The sequence below is a fragment of the Theropithecus gelada genome, chromosome 1 (genome assembly GCF_003255815.1).
Source record: "Theropithecus gelada isolate Dixy chromosome 1, Tgel_1.0, whole genome shotgun sequence".
Lineage (NCBI taxonomy): Eukaryota > Metazoa > Chordata > Mammalia > Primates > Cercopithecidae > Theropithecus > Theropithecus gelada.
Window position 1 is genome coordinate 58335681 of NC_037668.1, and position 10012 is coordinate 58345692.

At 45.6% G+C, this 10012-nt stretch overlaps 1 long non-coding RNA gene across 1 annotated transcript; it reads left to right on the forward strand.

The window, feature by feature from the left end:
* The first annotated feature begins 359 nt into the window (after window positions 1-359).
* Window positions 360-9517, forward strand: LOC112611718. Its single transcript, XR_003116715.1, has 3 exons — window positions 360-537; window positions 1826-1889; window positions 8741-9517. It is a non-coding gene; the product is annotated as an uncharacterized LOC112611718 (long non-coding RNA).
* The last annotated feature ends 495 nt before the right edge of the window (window positions 9518-10012 follow it).

Sequence of the window (10012 nt, forward strand, 5' to 3'; positions counted from 1 at the left end):
ACAAGAAGAAGGGGCCACCGAGACCCCAAGAGAGTCAGGGAGACAGACGCACAAAACGACCGACACAACCAGGGACAGGTACGGCACGCAAAGAGAGAGGAGAAGGACAGAGGCAGCCAGCCCAGAGCAGAGGGGGAGCGCGCGGAGCGCAGGCAGAGGAATCGCGCCTCCGGTGTAGACAGCTCGGCTCCCTGCGCACGCTCTGTGCTCCCCCTGCAGTGTCCGGGCACCACAGGCCTGGACCCAGACGTGGACAAAAACGGAGCCAATGGGCTTTCAGACCGGGATATTACCTCACCAGAACCGGCTGCCATTGGCCGGCGCCCCCGCCGGGGCGGGCTGTTGCTATGACAGCTCAGGCCGGCTGTGCAGAGGGACGCTCGAAGCAAGCTCCGGGAGGGAAAGCCGCGTCCACACCCCTTTCCAGGATATGGTGGGGCCCAGGGACCCCCTCCCCTCCGACTGAGCCCCAGAGACCCCCTACTCAGGCCGTAAGGGGAAAGCCGAGCTCTTGCTGGCCCAGGCATCAGAATTCCTGTAGACGCCCACTCGGCCCACTCCCTCAACCTGGCCCACAGTGCCTTGCCAAGACCACCCCGCCCCCACAACCCTGGAACCACACACTCATCCATACATTCTGCAAACAGCAATGAGCACCCTCCAGCATCCAGGTGCAGCACTGGGCTCTGCAGACGCAAAGATGAGTCCACCTCCACGCCCTGCCCTCACAAAGCCCCCCCAGTCCGATCAAGCAAGCAGTCCAGGAGAAAATGACAAGGCAGTGTGTTAAGGATTAAAATAGAAGGAGCACGGGGCTTGTGGGAAAACAGAGGAGGGGTCCCTACTCAACCCACCCAATCGGGGGACTGCTGGGAGAAAGGGATACAGAGCCAGGACCTGAAGGAACCAGATGAGGAAGGGTAGGGAAGGGATTCTAGGCAGAGGGGACAGCCTGCGCAATGACTGGGGACAGTAAAAAGCAAGGAACACTCGAGGCACTATGGCAGGAAATTAGATGGTGGAGTTGAGGGTGTTGGAGAGGAGGAGGAGTTTAAAGTAAAGCTGAAAGGGGAAGCAGAAACGAGATCCCAAAGGGCTTGAATGTTGTGCTAAGGGATCTTGGACCACATTCTCAGGCAGCTGGGTGATGGAAGAGGAGAGGTCTATGATTAGGTTTGCATTTTAGGAAGATCCCCACTCTTGCAGCTGTGTGGAGGATGGGCTGGAGGGGACTAGGAGACCAGTCATTGCAGGGACTGGGGAGAGTCAGAGCAGGGGGAACTAAGACTTCCAGCTGGAGTAGAGATGGAGAGACCCAAACTCAGGAGGAGGTGTAAAGGACGTGGAGCCACAGTTCAGGTGACTGAGGAGATGGCACCAGCTCACCTGGGAGGCTGTGAGGGCTTCCCTGGCAACCAGATAGGGTCATCGCTCTCCTTCCGTATGATATTGGTGTCAGCTTGTGTATGCAACTTTTATTTCAAGAGTCATGCTGCATCGAAAAGATGTCTATCTCTTTTCACATCTCCCCACCCCTACACACACACACACACACACACACACACACACTCAGGCTGTGATTCAACTCCATTCCCAGCACTCAGCACAGAGCTTCGTCCCAAGTACGCTTCCACAAATTCAAACCCCCATCAGCCCCCTACCCATGGCCCTTACCCCAGCCTCCACCCATCCCTCCCAGCCTCTACCCTTCCTTCCCAACCTCCATGCACCTGCTTCCCATCTCTTTAGTCGTGTTATAGCGACCACCTAGGAGCTGGGACTGCCCCCAACCCCCACCATGTCCATCCTTCCTATCACCCCTCAGCAGGGAGGAAAAGTTGCCTATCTGTTGGGTCAGATTTCTGAAGACTGATGAGGCCCATTTTCTGGTAAGCGGGGTCATTACAGTGCAATCATTGGGTTGTTATGAGAATTAAATAAGGTTTGTTGCCTGGCACATGCAACTATCCAATCAATCAGCTATAGTAATGACATTATTATGGGTGTTAGAGGAGGATGGAGAGGGCTTGCTAGGACTCTAGTGTGGCACAGCCCTGTTTTGGGATACTGGTGTTTGCTTCACGCATTACAGAGTGGTGTCTTGACTTCTCATTTGTCACACATACTTGTTATTCACTCTCTCAAGGAAAAACGTGAAACAAAGTAGATGGTGGGATAAAAGCCCTGGGTTTTTATTATTATTGTTATTATTATTTGAGATGGAGTCTCACTCTTGTCACCCAGGCTGGAGCGCAATGGCATGATCTCAGCTCACTGGAACCTCCGCCTCCCAGGTTCAAGCAATTCTCCTGCCTCAGCCTCCCGAGTAGCTGGGATTACAGGCAGGTGCCACCATATCCAGCTAATTTTTGTATTTTCAGTAGAGACGGGGTTTTGCCATGTTGGCCAGGCTGGTCTCAAACTCCTGACCTCAAGTGATCCACCCGCCTCAGCCTCCCAGAGTGCTGGGATTACAGGCATGAGCCACGATGCCCAGCTGAGTCCTGGATTTTTGTCATAATACCACGTGAATACCCTCAAACTCTCACGGAAATCCTTCATGCAGTGACTACAGATGTCCTCTCCCAATGAACCAAGACAGGACAATTGAGTGGCTTCTTAAATGTCAAAAGAATCAACTCAGATCTTCCAATTAAGGAAACTTCAGAATGTCAGAGCTGGCAATGCCCTTAGAATCCTCTTACTCAACCTTTGGTTTGACATATGAGGAAACTGAGGGCCAGAGAAGGCAAGTGACTGCCCAGAGTCACACAGTTGGGTCGACCAGCAGAACCAGAGTCTTTTTAGGCACCCAGTTTCCCCCTCACTGCACTTTCCCAAATCTGGTCTGTCTTTCAGTTGAACAGTGACTAGAACCTCCTCTAGCCAGGGCACATGTAGGGCCTTCACATATTGTTACATTAAACATTCAGGACAGCCCTGCAGGAGGGGTATTGTTCTTCCTATCTGAAACGTCCAGAGAGAGAAAGTGTCTCCTCCAAGACCACATGGTATTACTGAATTGAACCCAGGCCTGTCGTGTTCCAAGGCCCACGTTCTTGGCATAGCAGTGTGTTGACTCTAGGACTGCTCACGTGGTTTATTTGGAGCTTGCGGGCATCAGAGTGATTTGCCAATATAATCACTCAAAGAAGAAGAGGTGAATCTGCAACTTGATGAAAACAAAAGAGGGCCTGGAATCTTCTGCACATCAGTGCTTTATGTACCTGCCCTGTTGTGTGGAAGCACTCCTCTAAAAGCAGTAGGTGTCAAAGGGTTATGCCCCATCTGAGGGTCTAGAAGTAAACCAGCTAGGAGACTTGCTTCTCAGCTAGACTTGGGCACATTTTCTGAGTGAGGCACCACCACCTGTGTTCTCTGAGTAGAGGGTCTTCAGAAGGAAACACAGGAGAGTATGTTTTTATTTTTATTTTGAGATGGACTCATTCTGCTGCCAAGTCTGGAGTGCAAAGGCATGATCTTGGCTCACTGCAACCTCCACTCCCAGGTTCAAGCGATTCTGCTGCTTCAGCCTCGCAAGTAGATGGGATTACCGGTGCCTGCCACAACGCCCAGATAAATTTTTGTACTTTTAGTAGAGACAGGGTTTCGCCATGTTGGCCAGGCTGGTCTTGAACTCCTGACCTCAATTGATCCACGCACCTCCGCCTTCTAAAGTGTTGGGATTACAGGCGAGAGTATGTTTTAATGAGGTCTCTGCATAAGTATGGATCTTGAAGCGATCATAGGTTCAGGATATCTTGCAGAAAGGGCCAAGTGGGTGATATCTATAAGGACAAATTGCGTTAACTTCATTGTCACTGGAGACTCCCATAGCACAGTGCCCTACAGCCTGTTCCAGCCTTTGATGGAGGAAGGGCAGTGTCCCTCAGCACTGGAAGAGATGCCATCCTTTATAGCAAAAAAAATGGATTATTCTATATCTTCAAGAGGTTCTATTTCTGGCTCTAGAAAACGCTATGACTGTTGATCAGCAAAAAAATTTTGCTGTCTCTGGCTCTGGAAATATATCTGATCTTGGCTCTGGAAAATATTCCAGAGATATTTATAGTCCCACAACATTGTCGACTCCAGGGTAAACCCCACAGCTCCAGAGGACTTTCTGCTCCTAGTTTTGGAATTCTGCAGCCTGTTTCTGGAAGACCCTTCCTCACTGGTTTTGCACTGTCCTGCCCTCCTGGCTCCAGATTATGCAATCCCATTTCTGGAAGACACTCTGACTGTGAAGCCAAACAACTCTCTATACCTGTCTCTGGAGGGCTGATTCTCTGTGACGATGGAGGACCACTTGACTGGCCTAGAAGACTGACTGTCCATACTCCTTTTCCAGGATCTGGACTTGACATCCCTGGCCCAAAAATATTGACTATCTAGGGACCTGAAGGGTCTCTTTAGCTGACATGCTGTAATACCATATTTCACAAGTGCCGTCTTGACCCAGTTTTGAGATCCTGGCTAAAACCTCTCAATCCCTCCTTGTGGGTGCTTTGCTTAGCCTACACCTTAACCCCTCCAAACTCTAGGCATGGAGGTGTCTGTGCCCCTGGATCTAGACAACTCTTAGAGTAATCTTCATTCCTGGCTTCTGGAGTAGGAGGGGAAATTTGGATAGGTTGGAGGGATGGGAAGATAAGAGGAATGGATGGGAAGATAAGAGGAAGGGATGGGAAGATAATGGAATGGTTACTGTGGCATCTGTTCTGATCAGCAACCTGAGCTGGATTTAAGTTCCATGGTCACAGGTTAGAGGCCACAATTGTTCAAATTTCATTTACATGAGCAGCCTGATGAGGTTCCAGGTTCAACAGGCAGAACTAATTTTGATTCTGCAGTGCATGAGGCCTAGAGTGGGGCAAATGGAGGCTGTTCTCCCCATAGCTGTTGACCCCAGCAAGGTTCATGGTGTCTGAAGGTGAGGCATCCTGGCCAAGATGTGCAGCATGATGGGCCCTGGCCAAGCCACTTTATGGACAGAAACATGGACAAGTGGAACCAGGGCAGAAAAGAGGGCACATGACAAAATTCCCATGAGGTCTGCAGTCAGGGCCATTCAAAGGCCTTTCTTACCATGCCAAACACCATACCCTATCCCTGACCTTCTACATTCCTCCTGGAATCACCAGTGCTAGGAGTTTAAAAATTACATTTCCTGGTCAGGCATGGTGGCTCACGCCTGTAATCCCAGCACTTTGGGAGGCCGAGGCGGGCAGATCACGAGGTCAGGAGTTTGAGACCAACCTGACCAAAATGGTGAAACCCCATCTCTACTAAAAATACAAAAATTAGCCAGGCACAGTGGCGCGTGCCTATAATCCCAGCTACTCGAGAGGCTGAGGCAGGAGAATCGCTTGAACCCGGGAGGCAGAGGTTGCAGTGAGCCGAGATCGCCTTACTGTACTCCAGCCTGAGTGACAGAGGGAGACTCTGTCTCAAAAATTTAAAAAAATTACATTTCCCAGACATCCTTCGAGTTGGATTTCGATTGGGTTCTGCCAATGGGATGTATCCATGCGAGATACTGGAACTAACATCAGAGAGAATCCAAGCTCCTAACTTTTATCAGTGGCAATGACAACAGTCAAGCAGCATTGATAGTGATACAGGATTGTGAGCCCAAAATGACACCACATTTCTTTTTCACTCCACTGGTCCTTCCAACGTTTTTACAACCAATTCCCTAAATTGAATCACTCTGTCTGAAGTACCTAGAGTGGTTTCTGTTTACCTGACAATTATCAAAGATTTATGAGTGCGTACTATGTTCTAAGATGTTCTAAGAACTAGGACTATGAGACTGAACAAGAGTGGAATAGTGGATGGGGTCGGAGAGGTTGGCAGGAGCAAAGCCATACAGGACCTTTTAAGCCATAGGAAGAAGTTTGGGTTTCAGTCTGATTTCAATGCTAACAGCATCTTATTCAGGGAAGGGAAGGATGTGACTTATGACTTGGGCTCTATGACAGGTGAAGTCTAGCAGGCTGTAATAGAAAGGAGGGAGAGAGGGGGCTATTTGAAGACTTCAAGACTTCAAGATGACAGACTGAAGCTGGTGGGGAGGGGCTTACTGTTATAACATTAGGGTCTGGCGATGGTAAGATGGACACACTGACCTCTGATGAGATGAAAAGCAGAACTCTATTACTTACAGCATCCAGTGGGAGAAAGTTGCCGTGCAGGGCCATGTAGGGGATTGCACCCAGGGACGGGGAATAGCAAGCTGGAATGTAGAAGGTGGCTTCTCTATGGCAAGTGGAGTGGGGTTAGCAGGTCTAGGGGCTTCCTGTGGGTTGGGAATTTTGAGTGATTTCACAGAACCAAGGAAGAAGGGTTCATCCCTTGATGTTTAGCAAAGAATTCCTGCAAGTTGGGTATATTGTTGTGACCCAGGAATGTTAGAGCCCAGTAAGGAAAGGGGTTGGAGTGCAGGCTGAGCGAAGTGCCCACAAAGAGGAACTGAGAGTTTTTAGCCAAGATCTCAAAATTGGGTCAAGAGAGCCCTTGTGAAATAGGGTATAAGAGCATGCCAGCTAGAGAGCAGTGGGCATGATCAGGATCTGCTTTAGAGGTCGAGCTGACCGGACTTCCGACAGACTGGACATGAGAGAAAGAGGAATCTTAACCATGGACTTCCAGAATCAGGGCTCTGATTTTGAAACCATGCCTCTCATCAGATACGAATAAAGATGTTTGATAACTTTTTTTTTTTTTTTTTTTTTTGAGACGGACTCTCACTTTGTTACCCATGCTGGAGTGCAGTGGCAGGATCTCGGCTCACTGCAACCTCCACCTCCTGGTTTCAAGCAATTCTCCTGCCTCAGCCTCCCAGGTATCTGGGACTACAGGCGCCCACCACACCCAGCTAATTTTTGTACTTTTAGTAGAGAGGGGGTTTCACCATGTTTGCCAGGATGGTCTTGATCTCTTGACCTCATGATCTGCCCCCCACCCCCCGCCTCCCAAAGTGCTGGGATTACAGGCGCGAGCCACTGCGCCCGACCATTTGATAACCTTTTAAAAACTCTTTCAAATAAATGAAGGGCTAACAAGATAGTAAGAAATAACCAGGGCTAGTTGGAAGGAGATATATAAGAACCCAGAAAGGAAAATGATCATAGAAGCCACTTTTGCCCTGAGAACACTGACCAAGAATAATGAAGAACAGACACAAACACACAATATCAAAAATAAAGGGCGGATGCGTCACCACCAATGCTACAGACATCAAAAAGAAGAGAATGTGATGAAAAACTGCGTGCCAATACATTTGAAATTTTAAATCAAATAAATAAATCCTGATAAAAATATAGCTTAATAATACCGACTCAAGTTAAAAAGAAAAAAAAAATGCTACAACCACTTTGGAAAAGAGCTTCGTTTTTTCTACGAAAGCTGAGAACTTTCTGTGACCAGCAGTTATAGTCCTAGATATATACCTTAAACAAATTCATGCATATGTGTAATCATTAAAATGGGTAGGAATATTTTTAGAAGTTCAGAAGCATTGTTAACAATAGCTGGGGCTGGACATGGTAGCTCATGCCTGTAATCCCAGCACTTTGGCAGGCCAAGGCAGGCGGATCACAAAGTAAGGTGTTTGAGACCAGCCTGGCCAACACGGTGAAAACCTCTCTCTAGTAAAAATACAAAAATTAGTCGGGTGTGGCGGTGCCTGCCTGTAATTCCAGCTACTTGGGAGGCTGAGGCAGGAGAATCACGCGAACCTGGGAGACAGAGGTTGTAGTGAGCCAAGATGGCACCACTGCATTCCAGCCAGGACGACAGAGCGAGACTCCATTTCAAAATAATAATAATAATAGCTAGAAATTGGAACAACATAAATATCCATTAAGAGTAGAAGGTGGCATATATAGTATAGTGAAATAATATGCAACAATGAAAATGTATGAACTACAGTTATACATAACAGGATGAGAATTACAAGTATAATATTGAAAGAAAACGTGAAGATGCAAAAAAAAGTATTCTGTGATTCCATAAATATAAAGTTCAAATACAGGCAAAGCATATATATATATGATTTATGATAAATTTTTGAGTGCTGGCAATGTTATTTTTTGACCTGAATGGTAGTTGCATGAGTGTTTATCTTAATTTGTTAAATTATGCGTTTATTTTCATGTACTTTCTGTATATAATTTCTGTTTTATGATATAAAAAGGGTTCCAGAGAATGATTAAAAGAATGGAGCTAGACAACTGGATGAATAATGGTGCCAATTTCTGATTTGGAGAGAGTTTCAAAAAAGGAGTAGGAAGTGGGAAGATGGGGAATCCGTAAATGAGATACTCATTCTTGCCATATAAATTCTGGCATACCCGTTGGACATTCAAGAAAAGATCTCAAGCCTGTAATCGAGGATTGAGTCTCAGATGAGAGGCCCCAACTCTCCATCTCAAATGAGTGGAAGGAGATATTTACAACAGACATAGCTGGCAAACAGCTTACATCTAGAATATATATAAAGAACTCCTGCAAATGAGCAAGAAAAAGATAGACAACTTTGTAGAAAATTGGGCAAGAGACTTGAGCACATTAGGTTTTAATGTAAGAAATTACACAACTGGGTCATTGTACGGGAATGAAGTGAAACCCAGTAGCTTGGAATCCCCAAGCTACTGGGGAGTCAAGAGACTGGTCATTGCAAGGCAAGGATGTAGGATGTAAAAAATTGAAACATGTATTATTGGTTAAATCCCAGACAAATGGCAAGAGTTTAGAAAGTGCCAGTGACGTGCCTGATAGAATCTCACCACAAGATGGACACCAACCCATCAGAAGCCTGGAAAACCTACCCAGCATGAGACCTCTGTGGGTCCAGGATCTTGGAATGGCATCCCATGGCTTAATCTTCCTAATTCAACCAAATAAAGTTGTGCCACCCATGTCATGTACCCAAGCTTCCTACCAAGTCTCCTTAGCTTAAATGCAAGATTAGTACTATTTTGTTCGTCTTGATTGGAGTGAGAAATGAATAGGTCCATGCACATATATTTCTTTTACCACAACAAGATGATGAAGAAATAAATCCATAATATTGATACTTTTGTATAAGCTGTGTTTACAGTTGCAGTAAGAAATTTTATAATCTTTGATTTGCTTTATATAGTTTCTGCTTGCTTTTTATGATATTTAAAACAAAATCTAAGCAACAAATTTTATGTCTGATTAGATTTACAGAAGCTGCTTAAGTGCTTAGGGATAATTTGTTCATCATATTTGTAAGTCTCCCTTGTTAGGTGTTTGAAGTGTTTGAATTGGCTAAATTAAATTCATAATTGTAGTTGAAATATCTAAAGGAATTTTCTTAATTAAATGTTTAAATGATGTTAAAAGTTTATGAGAATTTAATCTATCAAATTTATGAGTTAATTGAATATGAATCAATGAACAAGTAAATGTGATCTTGCTTTTATATAAAAACTACTAAGTTCATAAATAAAATACAAAGATCCATAAGTTGAGAGGAAAAGCAAAACCAAGAGCGAGCTTCTAAGATCTATAACTTAAAAAAATTAAATATTGATTGAAATGTAAGTCATTGTAATTATCCCCACTAGCTGAAATCTCACATCTGAATGCTTACACGCAAAACAAAATGTTACCCTGAACATACTAAACAATTAAAAAACGATGTGGTAATTACTATACATACACATGCTCACTGCTGGAAGCATTCACGCTGCACTCAAATCCAGGTGGGAGAAGGCGGCATGTGCTACAGGTGAATCTCGGCTCTTCTCCTGTGAGGATCAGGTCTTTTTCTTAATTATTTTCCATACATTTTTCTTCCTTTACCCAGAGACCTGGAGGCCCTCTCAGCCCAGGTCCAATTCAGATGGATTCATAATTAACATCATTAACCTATTGATTTACTTGTTTATTTACACTGTGGCACATGTCCGTTATGCAGAAGGAAAATCTGCTTTGCATCTTATACTGAATAATATCAATGCACACAAACCTACCCACT